Genomic DNA, 14,436 nt, shown 5'->3' with positions numbered 1-14,436 from the left:
CAGCACTAACCAACAGGGATCCAGGCTCAGGTTCTGCATGTGATCTGTGCTGCTCGCTCCAATTTACAAACGAAGAAGTGATTTTGTGAACTACTTTAATTACACACAAGGGTCAGAACTACTTCAAATTATACACAAGCATCATCAGATTTTATACTGCTCACAGATAATTCACTACAATGAAGCAAAACTCATCAGATAAATCCTGGGGCAAAAGTAATTGCTCCTATGGGTTTGCAAATGTAGTGTAAGTCATTAAAACTTAGATGTGGGGTAAATTTGAACCCTGGATTAGGCCCAGTCTCACCCACAGTACTACATTTGTTGTGGCTACATCAGTGGAAACCTCTTATATGAACATGGAGAGCAATGAATTCCCAAACACTTTTGACCTAAGAGCTCCCCTCAGAACTGTCACAGGTCACCACGTGCTGAAAGCATCAGGCAGATCTGCAGCCCCAACTGGGATGGCAGAGACCACTCAGAGTCCAGTTTGGAAACCACTTGTTTGTACCAGTGAAGCTTCTGCTCTTTGAAATAAAGGTGACCTGAGCAGGCGGTTGTTTGCAGAGGCTGACAGCAAGGTTCAGTGCTCATCCCCACTGCAGGGCATGAAGGGATGCTGAAGCTTCTCTCCTTGGAACTCCCAGCATAAACAAGAGCTTTGCCTATCATCAACCCATTTTCCATCCAAATCCTGTACAGCTCTTTATCGCCACTAGATCAGATGGCAATGCACCAAGTGTTCCTAATTGAGGGGGTTGGAATGTAACAAAGACTTTAATATGATAGCAATTTTCAAAATGCGATAGCTAACAACCAACCCTCTGTAACTGGATTGATCTGCAGCTCCATAGGTTTGCCAACCTAAAATTCTGACTTTGCATTGATTGCTTTTTGCATATACCCAGAGACTCCTTCAACTTCTCAGGCTCCTGAACAATTTCCCATCTCCAGCATTGCTGAGGTTCTGGAGCTTTAAGGAAAGAAGGTTTGCAGAGCTTTTCCAGGTAACAGACTGTCACCTGCTGTGAAGGGGCAAAGAAAGGAACCGACTCCAGAGCCCAGATTGCTACTTAAAGCCATGAATCATGACTCACATCTATTTAAAGGAAAAGGGACAAAGACGTGACTCAGTGCAACTGGAGCTAAAGGAGATGCATTTGTTTATGACTGGTAAATCTAGTCTATACATAAAATCTGTTAAATTCTCCATCAAGCTGCAGGATAGATCTCTTTAGCAAATGTGCTGGGGAGGGGGGGAATTCAAAGCCCAATCCCCACAATAGAGGTCTAGGAGTCCTCTCTCTGCTCCTTTAGGACACTAGCTCAGAGGCTGTTTGCGATGGCTGTTCCCTACGATCTTGCACGCTAAACAGCCTTTGAAGATGCTGCCAGGTTTCATTTCACAGATGCAGACTGCTCTGCTGCAAACAGCACAGCCCCTGTGCAGGGCATAAATGTTCCTATAGCTGCAAGAAGTGTCAAAAGATCCTTTTAGTAAACAGCATCAAGCCCAAAGATTTTGAAGGGTTCATCAAGCAGATTTAACCACCCTCTTCCTCTGTTTTATTCCTGCGGTGGAAGATGCAGTAGTTACTCCACAGGGCTACAGAGCAGAACCAGTCCATGCTAATCATGGCTTTACTGCATGCTCAATATATGACCTTAGCCAAGACGGTCTCACTGATCTGCAGTTTATCTATCCCAAACAGATGATAGGAATCCAATAATCTGCATAAAAGCATTTATTATGGGCATTTGTATTACAATAGAATCCTGGGGTATCATTGTGTTCAGGCACTGCTCAATTAGACTGGGCTGGTGAGAGCAGCTGCCCTAAGAGAATTCATAATCGGAGGGGAGGAGAAAGGAAGCCCCTGTATGCCCAGGTGGGGAAGGGCAGCACTGAGACTTGCTCAGGGTGCCAAAGGACATTGTGGCAGGGCAAGAGGTGAAACTCTCCCTTGCTGCCTTGTAATGACTGATCCAGATACTGCCTGTGCCTAGAGACGTCTTGCTGTTCAACACGATACATTAATGTCACATATATGAAAAGCCAAATATAATGGGGAATTATTATCTTGCAATAAGCCATGCTGGTAGGTTTTTCCAATATGTGTTAAAAAACATGAAGATAGCCTCTGTGATCCAACTCCTTTAGTTCTCCATAGCTCCCTTACCTAGTCTTTGCCTAAAGCAAACACTCAGAGTGAGGCAGCATAACCTAGAGCAGGTTGCAGCAGTTGGAAATAGCAATGCTACCCCACTGACCCCTAATGCTGCTTCTCACCAACACCACAAGAAACAGGAGCTAAGCAGTGTCCCTGATCCCAACCCAGCCAGTGCATGAGCAATTCATGCTTTTGTTTTTCCCAAGCTGTTGTACCAGCTCTGTGGGATTCCTGAGAACACTGACCTGTTGGTGCAGCCCCTTCCCTGCCAGGTTGGGGACAGTCCCTGGGGAATAACATTTTGTAATTTAGCCTCATCAACAGACTCCTCACATTACACTCCTGTAATCATTCATTACAACCTGGTAAAAGACAAATATCTTGGAAAGAAAACACAAACAGTACAGATGATGAAAGAGCTGATGTGATTCAAATCCCCAGAACAGCAGGAAATCTCAGGGGGGAACAATCAGAGATTAAAAAGGCTTTTCCATGAAGACAGCACTTAAAACAGGGGTGATTTCCTTCCAAATTGGTTCAGTTACCCATTATTTTCAGACTACTACTTTGCATCTATTCCACTTGATAGGCCAATTCTTCCTCTCAACCTCATCCCTCAGGGAAGTCATAACCCTCTGTCTGCACTTTCCCTGTCACCTTCCCTGGGAGCAATATCAGCTCCAAATTCAGATTTATGGCTTGGCTAAGAAAAGAGAGCTAAAGAAAGCAGACAAGGAATGACTTGGTCAAACAAGATATAGCTGTGATCAGTAGCACAAGTGCCAAGGGAAATGCTGGAGGAGAGGAGAAAGAGATTCAAATGGGCTCAGCTCAAAACCATGTGCTAATGTGTGATGCTTTGGCAGCACTATAAAGATACAAAGACACATCCATGCATATGTATTTAAGAGAACAATGCTCTGCCATAACCTCTACAGTTGAGCTTGTATTTGTTTCTCATGGACATATTCCTCCCTCACCTCCATGTGAAAGCCAACTGCACTTCCTACCATCAAGGTTCCTTTGACACTTTTCTGTAACATCATCAAGGAAAGCACTTCATTCTCCAGTATCTTCTACAAACAGCCACAGGCTCATAGCCCTGCCTAAATGCTGTTGGGATTTTGCCACCAAGGCACAACCTCTGGCAGAGATAACCACCCACTTTCAAAATCCAGCTTGTGATGCCAAAGAGCCTTCAGAGGCTTCACTTCAACTGGGTGGATGTGCCAGCCACGCTCACAGCTCTGACTGCACACAACAATGACATGTAACATTTGAAAATGCATATATTCATAGAATCATAGGATAGTTAGAGCTGGAAAGGACCTTAAGATCATCTAGTTCCAACCCCCTGATTCTTTTTCATTTCTTTCAGTATTTTTCCTTTTGAATTTTCTGTCTTCAAGGACACGATATCCCAGTGCTGATGCTTCAGTTCTGGACCAGTTAAAATATGTTAGGCTACTGTTTTGGCTAACATGCCTTGGTTCTAGTTGCCACCTATGTGCTGTGCAGGGGGTACTGAGCAGCATAGGTGGGTCTGCATTCATTCTGCTCAGCTCCAAGACCCAAGCTATGGTGTGTGGCTTTGGACCACAGTCACTGGGACTCACCTCAGGAAAGCCAGGGCTGACCAAGGATAAACTAAACCTTAGACTGACTGAAGCATCCTCTGGAAGTGTTTGCCTCTCCCTTCCTTGGCTAGATACAAAGCAGGAGTTTCAGATGCTGAAGCTGCATGGGATAAGCCCAGACTGCCACGTGTATTTGGACCCTGGATTAAATGAATGAAGCACTTCCTGGCCGATGACTTCGGCTGCCACACTTCACAAGGTTAAGGCGAGAAAAATAAAGAACATTCAACATTTTCACACAGGAATGGTGGAAGAGGCCACAGACACATTTGATCCTATGAAGCAGCAAGATTTAAACCTCATCTTACTTATGCAAAATGGCTGGAAATGGTTCTCTGACCCCAGTTGACTTCTCTTGATTTACAGCCTGTGTCCCTTTTATTTTGGTTACTGTGAACACAGTTGCTATTCTGTGCCCTGATGCAACATCACCAAGATCCAAGGCATGAAACCAGCCTGGGAAGTGCACCAGGAAAAAATACCAGCTTAAGACTTACCAGATGAAGACTAGAAAAGGATGAGAAATACTTTGGTGGCACTTGAAAGAGTGGCAGATGAATGGTGTCATAACTCATGACATAACCAAAACTGCACTCAGTGCAGAAGTAGCTCACCACAAGCTTAAATTAAACCTTCTCCCTAACAGACCATGGTGTGACACAGGCTGGAGGTGTCAGTGAAGCAGCAGCCTGTGCACAGCAGCCCCACAGCTCAGCATAGCACTGCACAGCCCCAGGCACTGGCAGCTGCAGTGTCTCTTCCTCAAAATAGCTCCTGGAGTGAGCGCTCCCAGACAACATGGAGATAGTTTGCAAAGATAAAATGTGACATTGAATCGGATCCCAGGCATCTTCTCAGCTCTGTGATTACAGCAGAAATCCCATAGAATATTTATCATGTTGGAAAACTAATTACATCAGAAATAAGCTAATGGGTTTTCCCCAGGGAATAAAAGCTTCCTCCCTTTCCTACATGTAGCACACAAGGATTCAAAAATGGGACACAGCCAGAGCTCTTAATTTCAGCCTGTTGGTTTGTAGACACACTGTGTGGCCATGGAGTTAAACAGCTGTCCCTATGGGAATAGTCTAGTCACTCCCCAGTGGTGTGGAGGGCAATGCTGCTGGAAGAGCCTATGCAGACCCAGAGCTTGTCTCCATTGAGAGACACTCCACTTCCACAGCCAGGACCTGGGCAGAGCAGCCTTAGCTGTTGTGTGCCATTCCTGGGTTGAGACAGATGCAACAGTTCAGGCATCAATCAGTGCTGCAAAGTAATGCAGGAGATTAAAAGGAAAACAGGAGTGACTTGCAATAACCCAAACCATTTCACAGGTGGAGACAAGAGATCAAGCCAAGCTAAACCATATTTGTATTCCTGCAGACCAGGACATTGAGACAGGACATTGAGACCAAAGACAACTCATGAAAGATAATTAGCCCAGAGACTGGCAAAAACATGGCCACCTGTGCCCAGCTCTGGTTAAGCACAGCCTCCTGAACTATAGCCTATGATGGAGTGCCTGTGGTTTGGGCTCAGACCCAGTATCTTCTGTCCAAGTTCTGATTAAGTATGAATCAGAGCTAAATCACAGCAAAGCCAGCCAGGTCCCGAAGCCCTTCTGATGTGCCACCAGTCAAGGAAGAGATCAGAATGAGTGCAACAAGTAAGTTTTGGGGATTTCAGATGGATTCTTTCAAATTGTTAACTACAGGAGGAACTGACGGAGAGAGAATTTTGTTCTCACTGTAGCAGTAAGGTTTCAGCAAGCAATGGAAGCAAAGATAACTTAAAGGGACAGAGCCTGACAAGAAATATTACACAGGCATCTTGCTTTAATCCCCATCTTCTACCTACCTGTTGCTTTCAACCCTTGCTTCGCTCTTCCTCAGTCTTTAAGTGACTTTTCAGCTGTCCATTTTGCTCTGGTTTGTAGTTCAAATTTAACTAGGTTGCTTCTGCTCTGCAGTAGCTCCCTGCATCACTGCACTAAGTCAATCCCAGGGCAGGCAGAAGAGCCCTCACCACAGAGACTTACACTGCCATTGAACTCTTCTCCATATGAAAGCTGAGAGCTTGTGTCCCCTCCTCACCTACCCTGAGGTCACCTTTCATCTTTGTATGCCTTCAACCTTAAAAAAACACATTGAAAATGGGTGGTCTTAGAGCAGCACAACTTTATGATGCTCATCCGCTTTGGAGCTGCATTTGGCAGCTCACCTTCACCCTAGATTATGGATCACAGCCTGTCCACACCAGCTTCTCCGGCACACCCTCTCCTACTCAGGATTTGGCCCCTTCTTTGTAATAACACAGTCAGCATGTCCACCCCTCCCAAGGAAACCAGGAAGGGCTTTGGCATAAGCCCTCCACCTTGCTTCATGCTTTCTCCATGCAGGCAGCTGGCAGGCAGATCCCAGCCTCAGCCTTTGCTTTGGATGTACTTCCAGAGTCATCTTCTTTGAAGCCCAGGCTTATTTTTGCAGCAGTCCTTCCCCATGAGTGTATTTCCAGCAGACTATTCAAGAGCCTGGCATTTCCCCTGCCCAGTGTCCTGCTGCCTGTCGGTTCACCTCCCAGAGGCCAACTGGGGACTCTTCTTCACGCATACTGTTAACAGTTTACTTAGCAGATTTATGACCATGCCCTTGAGCTCTCAGCACTTTATCACTCCTTGCTGCACAACTGATTTGAGCCAGCTGAGCAGGGGAGGATTTAAGCAAATAACCGGAGCCATGTCCTCAGCATGGCCACTCTGGCATGGAAAAGTGTATTATTCTTGGTAGCAAATACCTGGCAGACAAATCAGTTGCCATCCTACGGCTCCGCCTTGCTTCACTTACTGTGAGCACCATCCGCTCTGTGCAAAACGATCAGAATATAACCCCGTGCTTTTCCCATTCCTGCTCTTTTTTGCCTCATTTACATCAAAACCCCACATGGTAATTTTTGCAGTATTATCTGACAGTGCATCCTGTGCATCAGTACAAGGCTCCACCATCTGAAGTACATAATCACTTTCATAGCCCATTTCTTGGTAAGCCCTGCAAATAAAGTATACAAGAGATTTTTCACTCTATTCCTGTCTGGTGGCTTTCTGCCCATAGAGGTCCAAGCACTTTATAAGCCAGCAGCACTCAGCAGTCTGCATGATTTTATCACTGTGGCTAATAAAATAGAGGCAAAACGACTTGCAGAATTCAGAGCCTGAGAAGTCCAGTCCCCTGCATGCTGCATTAAGAGATTTGCTATGAAATAACTAGACTATAAGGCAAAGCACTCCAATCTGGCATCACATGAACACAGCTGGAACCCCTTCTGTTCTCACCTCTGTGCACAGTGTGGCTTTTCCTGGTGATTCCCCAGTGTCCTTGCTCTAGAGTTTCCTGGTAAATATGTGTAGAATTCATGGCTGAGATCCCATGGAATTGCTGCAGTCTAGGGGACTAATAAACCTTGTAATGCTACGTCAGCATTTAGAGGACAATTCTGATCCTCTTCCTCACATACTGTGCCTTTCCCAAAACCTCACCCAAAGCCCATGCTGCCATCTCCTTGATCTGCTAGACCTCACCTCAGTTGCTTTGGAGTAAGTTTCAGCCTCCAGCACTTGTAAACCAGCTGCTTCCCACCCCCCAGCGCCCTTCATTATTGATGTCTTTGCTTTTTTTGGCCTTGCAAATGTCTCTATTCTTTGTTCTTTGTATTTTATTTTTTTCCATTTCACTTTACCTAGAAGCTGATCTATTCCTCCCCCTCCTCCTGGAGGAGCTTACTACAATCCACGGGGCTAGTGGTGAAAGAAGTCAAAATGCACCCTGTGTCTGCCAGTTCTGGGGATGTTCCACAGTATTTATGGGCATCTTTCTGTCCTAGGAGGTCCACAAATACACATAAACTGAACATGCTGAGCTCTGTAAGGGAGGAAATCTGTCACAGTTCAGAAAATACAGAAGTGTGTCTCTCTTCAGAGCTGTTCCATGCTCCTAATTGGACTTTATAATCATTCTGTGCTTGTTGAAGGGCCCCATTAACCCATCAGAATAATTATGCCAAGTCACCTTCATCTTTGTCATTTATTGTATTCAAGAGATAACCAAACAAATTAGCAAAAAGCCAATTACAAAGAACAAGAAGGAAGCCGGAGACGGGCAGTCAAGATGGTGACAGACACAGACTGCAGAAACAGAGATCCAGAGATGTCAGAAGCCCTCCTGCCTGCAGAAGGTTTGAGAAGGATGTGGGAGCAGAGCTAAGTGTCACCTCCCATTGTTGAGCATGACAGGACAGGGACCACGTGCATGGAGCCTGGGGACATGCACATGCTGTGTGCAGATGAAATGCCTGATGCTAAAGGTCTTTGCTGGGAATAGACCCAATTCAAAACCCAGCAGAATCTCCCTTCCTTCCACTGTTTCTGTTTGGGCTGGTTCATGGCTCTAGTGCACAGGACGCTGTGTAGGAGGCAAGGCTTTGCTGGGGGAATGTCTAGCTCAAGCCACAGCTCGTGTCATTCTAATGATGATGCCCAGCTTAAAATCATCTAAAAAGTAAAACCTAAAAATCTAAAAAAAAATAAAAATAAATAAAAGACCAAAAAAATCCCTAAACAAACAAAACACCCCCCCCCAACTCAAACCAACCAACCCTAGACCAACAAAAGAAAGGAACAATAAAGCAAACCAAAAACCCTCACAATACAAACCACTTGACATTCCAGTTTAACATCCCTTGGTGCTGCAAGCTCTAAGCACCACGTGAAACACTTCCCTGCTTTTTGCTGTGGGCAATTCTCCAGCAACATCAACTTCCTGCTCAAGTCCAAGGTCTTTTATTACACTTCCCCCCTAGCTATATATTAACAGCATCACACAAAAAGTGAGATGGTGCCACACCATCACATTCCTGACAGGAATGCACTGAATTGCTGCATATGTAAAAGGTGGATGATAAGCAAAAACAGTTCAAAGAACAGAAGGCTCCAAGCACCAAGAGAGGGAGACTCAGATGTTGTGTGTGTATGCATATACTTAAGAACATCGACTTGGCCAGATAAATAAGTCCTGAGTGGAGGATTTCACAGGCTCCTACTCACGCATCACATCCTACAGGCAGAGAAACCAGAGTGCTGCAGGCCTTCCCCACACACACACACACCATTATCTGACCTCTCTAAGAGCACACAGATAGTCAGGAGGAGCAGGCAGCATCCCAAACACCCCGAGATCAGAGGATGTTACATGAGGTTACAACAATGTACTTGGCAAGCTTGGGGCTCCTGCACCACTTCTCAGTGATTTCTTAAATGCCAGTGAGGGGCAACAATATAGATCTGGCCTGCCCAGCTGATACATCTGTTATCCCAAACCTGGCCAGTAGTGCTTATTTGGATAGCAGCAAAAGTACTGATGGCTCATAATACAGGAAAACCATTATCGAGGAAAAAAAGAGAGAGAAATGAACTAAAAATCTGTTTGCCTACAATTTTAGACTCTAAGTTTTGATCCACTTAATACAAGGGCAAAATTTCTGCCCATCCAAAGATCCTTCTTCTAGAAGCTCCTATGACTGTCTCCTCTTCCAGTTATCCAGGCTTATTCCCAACCAACAATTCTTTCAATGAGGAATAAATTTTGAGCAGCATCACTGACAACCAGATGCAGCTTTTCCACACAGAAGAATCAGTCATGCAGCACAACTGCCACTTCCTACATCAGACCCAACACTTCAACAATGCGTACATGCTGACAACAATGTTATCCAATGGATTTTTAATCTCATGGCTTTTAAAAGGGCTAGGAAGGGATTTGAATGACTAAAAAGAAACATCTACCTTCTATTCCTGCCTATTGTGTATTGTGAAAATGTAGTCCACAAATCCCTCTACTTTCAAACACTGGCCTCAAGCACTCCTTCAAACCAATAATCCAACTTTCTCTCTGAGCAGTAAGTTTCTCATGGAAACCAAAGAGCCACTAAATGTCACTATTTTTCCTCCATATGTATAAATGCATCCCAAGCCCTTCTCCACCAAGGCAAATCCCTTCACAGGGTGCCATTCTGGGACAAAACAGCCCTACCTGCAGGCTCAGGGGCTACAGAGCTCACAGAGGCTTCCTCAGAAGACTGCTTATTTGGACAATCAAAACTGTTGATAATCTGGCCTTTGATTTCTTTCCTCTCATGATTAATATTAAACCATGTTTTGTCTGCATTATAAAAGCTTCCATTATGCAAAGCTCATTAAAGTACTTCCTGTCTCCTTCTGAATTAAATGGCTTATAAACTCTATTTTTTAATTTCACTTTAGTGGGGTTGATGGATGAGCACCGTAAATGACTAAGAGAACAAGCCACTGCTGCCCAACCACAGATGTTCTCAGACACAATAGTCCTCCTTTGTTCGGATAGAAAGGGCAGTGAATGACTTTAATGCCTTGCTTGGCTAACTAACTGTCAGAACAGCAGCTTACATACAGCCCAATATCATTTCATTTAAAGAGGAAAGAAATCAATAAAACTCCAGCCACAACACCAGCCCACCTTCCCCTGCCAATCATCAGGATTTTTCTGGGGTTAGACATCCTTCTAGCCACCAGGCTTACACACACACCTGCAACATGCATTTCCATCCTCTGCAAGTACCTTTGGGCAGCTGGGAGCTGCTAAGTGTCAGCGATGGGTGCATGTTTTCCATACCCGCATAACCTCTGGCATTTTAGAGGCCTGGAGCTCAACTGGTTCTGAGTAGTGTATGAATAAACTTCATCTCTCAAGGGGGCTGGCTGGGTTGTTTGTGTAAAACTAGACAGCACCTTCAGCATTTGCTAACCTAGGGCAGACAGGAGACATGTAGGAGTCAGGCTGGAGCACTTCAGAACCTTTGATTCTTGTTACAGCAGATGACAAATAAGAAGCTGCTTTTCCTGAAACAACCGCCCACCCCATGCTGTGGTCATCCTTCACTGAGGGAACAGAGAAGACTTGCATTTCTGTACAGTCTAAATTACTACTGTAATCCCCAATCATTTCTAAGCAAAGGATTGGGAGGGCTCCAAGGGAAGAAAAGAAAACCTACTCAATTTTTACCCCAGCTGGTACCAGGAGCTCCCATCTGAGCCATTCTGCAGTTCAGAAAACCATCCTGCAAAAGCCATTTAACAACTCCAAGTGTGTGTGTTTTGCCCCAGCTGGTGGGAGGAGAGCTTTGCAAACGGCTGACTTCTCCACCAGTGGCTCCTGCTGTTTGTCAGCACATTAGCAGGGCCAGTGAATGAGGCGCTCCTGGAATGACTCAGGCTGTGCTAATGAAGGAGCAGGTCACCCATGAGGGCTTGGTCTCACAGAAGCTGTTGAACTCAAGAAAATGGCATGGTTTTTATACAGTTGTCCAATATTTTCTGGGACTCCTTAGCAATAATCATAAATTTTTACAATAGGGAGTGATTCATCTAACTAACATTCATTTAACTAAATGAAGATATCAAGAAGGTGTCTCTAGGGGCTTCCATCCTCAAAGCTAAGGATGGAATTTTACATCAAACATAACAAACCAGTCTGAAGCCAGAAGGAATCACTGCACTTCAGAAAGATCAGTCAAGAAACACAACTTGGCTGTAATCTGCTTTCATCCACAGTCAGGCTTTTTCTCCTCTCCATTGCAAAACTACATCACAGTTTCAAATCTCTCAGAGGTTTAGGGCAGGGAGAACAGAACCATTCCTGGGCTTCTGCTTTCTCCATTCAAACATTTGGGACCAGATTTGGACACGGTGTTTCTGCTTCCCTCCCTCCATCACTGTCAAGAACTGAATTATTGGGAATTATATGTATTAGACCTCAAAGATCTTAATTTGTGTGATCAAGTGCCAGTGTCTACTAGTAAAAAATAATAGTACTTCATTAATGGCATCAAAGAAAGCCAGAAAATCCAGCATGTCCACTGGACAAGTCCAAGAAATAACTCACTCTTGTAATAAGAGATCAGAGCCTCAGATCCAATACTCTAGAATATATTTGTGACTATACCTTTGAGGATGCAGCTTTCCAAATTACTGAAAAAGGCAGATGCCGAGATCAGATCTCACTCAGTATCTTGACACATAACTGGAGGTGGATTTGAATCACCCTCCCAGAGTTAATAGCACCAGATTTGCTCCACAGGGTGGATAACACATATCAGTGTGCACTGGGTGAGCAAACACCCAGTCCCCAACAAACACCTGGCCATTACTCAGCATATGACATGCTGCAATTCTCTCATTAAGTGCTTAGTAGCTACTGCAAACAAGAAAAAACAACATGGCTAGTATTTCTGGCTTGTAATTTTATATGCAATCATCTGATTAGTGTCTTATAAGAGCATATTTAATCATACAGGACTGATTTATCTAATGATGAAACTGCTACCTACTTTGAGGGAATTTACCCCTTCAGTGCACAGCAAGGGGTTTTCTGGATCTGAGACAGAATGTGTGATTTTATCATAAAACCCCAGAGGAACTTGCCTTTAAAATGTCATTCTTCTAGTTTAATATTTATCACACAGATTTTAAAATGGAAATGTGGAGCAACGGTAGTGAGGCTAACAGATCTTCCCTGGAAGCATATCAGTTTAGTCAAGAGTATGTCCCTGATGACTGTTTGAAGAACATTGATCAATGTATATTTTATCTGTTTCAGACCAGTAGCAAATGTATGAGCTTTCCCACTGGGTGATGACAGTGAACCCAACATCAACCCCAAAGCTCACCCCAGGAGGAGCTTTCATGGTTCATTTAAGTGACCACTGATGGACGTTCAGGTTTAAGCAAGGGGCTTACACCCTTGTAGTATATGCTCTTTGTTGCTTTTTCCCACCTTACTGTTCCCAGAAAAAACAAATTCCATAACGTTATAAAATTTGCCAAAACACGTTTCAAGTTCTGTTGGGGCTTTTTGGAAAGACCACAAATCACCTAAAAGCCTCCAACTTGAAAGCCGCCTTTAGTAAGCAGTAGAAAGCTATGGCATGAGTTAGAGAAGTTGCATATGAAATCACACAAGAATCAAGCTCCATATTCCTCCTATGGAATAGTATTGTCACTGCTTTTCCAATCTCATTCCCCTCATCTCAAGAGCCACAAAACCAGAGCAGAACATAGCCACAAAGTCTAAACACACACAGCTATTTCAGAGAACACACCAAAAGAAGATCCTACAGCTTCCTGGTGATTTTCCCCAGACCTCACCAACTCTGCCCAGACACCAGCGTGGACACCCTCTCTGCAACCCCTACTTCCCACCTGCAGGATGCCTCCATGACAAGAATGAGAGGGGCTGAATACAGCTGCACATGGGTTACTGACCTCGGTGGGAGCACATACGCCCATTCCCGCAGTGAAAGCTGACAGCAAGACTTCCTGGGATCCTCAGCCAAGCAGGGCACAGGTTTATGTCTGCTCAGAGGCTGAATGACTGTTTTTAACTGGGCTATTTGCTCGGCTTTAAAATGCCTGGGGCATCCTGTGCTTGGCTGGCAATTTTGGGAAAGAGTTCAGTCTTGGGCAGCAGGGGAAGTGTTCAATGTTGCTGAACTGAGCAATAAGTAAGAGGGAGAAAAAACACCACTTAAAGATGGGTAATCTGAGCAAAACACATTTACATGCAGAACCCACACTTCCCTCCAGGGATTCATTAGAGAAGGCAAGGAAATTTGCTGCTGTTTGTTTGGAAAGGCAGATTTATTAATGGCTGAGAAAAAAAAAAACAGGGAATTGCCAACATTTCCCCAGGTAACTAATGTATTTGTTGCAGACCAAGTTGGATCTTAGTCTAAAGGGCAAAGAGCTGATCTTCATAATTCAAAGTGAGAGAGGGATGAGACAAGATTCAGGTGGACCCTAACCCTGTTTCTAAAGGGGCTGTAGGCCACTACAGGACAGTACCACCACTATTAAAGGGAGCTTACATCATGTGTGATTTGTTTGCTTTCTAACCAAAATATGCTTAAACTATGACTCTTGGGGTTCAGTCTAGTCCTGAATGTGAATTTCCAAAGATCCTGAATGGCTATGAATTCCTCCAAGAGAGGGGCATTTAAGCCAATATTCAATTTCCCATTTACTAAAAGATACTAGATTTGATCCACAGCTTCAGGTTCACGCCCCACAGACCCTTGGGACAGCTGTGCCCTTTCCCTGCAGTTATGGGGTTTATGGACTGCAATACAGTTGCTTATTCCTGGGACAAGAGCAGCACATTTTTCAGCCTGTGATAACTAGCACTTTCCCCAGGTTTGTCTCTCAGGGCATCACTGACCTTCTCTTGCCAGGGCGGTTGCTTACCCCCCAGCTGTGATGAAGCAATGCTCAGATAGCAGTTCAGGTCCAGGGTGCATGGGAAAGGATGCAGCGATGCATGAAGGCACCACAAGAGACTTGTGGCAGAAAGGACAAGCAACAGCTCCCTGGGAAAACAAACTCTCCTCCCTCTGGTTGTACCCTTTAAGAAGATTCACAGAAGAAAGAAAATCACTTTGCCAGAAAGAGGTATGACCAGCATGGAAATGGGAGCACAGGCTCCACTCTCACTCTTTCCTCAGGAGAATAACAAGCCCAAGAATTAGAGGTGATTTTACAGCCCTTG

The sequence above is a fragment of the Neopsephotus bourkii genome, unplaced genomic scaffold (assembly GCF_033783945.1).
Source record: "Neopsephotus bourkii isolate Nb327-2 ecotype Australia unplaced genomic scaffold, CSIRO-AGI_Nbou_v1 NB_1749, whole genome shotgun sequence".
Taxonomy (NCBI): Eukaryota; Metazoa; Chordata; class Aves; order Psittaciformes; family Psittacidae; genus Neopsephotus; species Neopsephotus bourkii.
The sequence above is the reverse complement of the archived record's forward strand: the minus strand, read 5'-3'. Positions refer to the sequence as shown.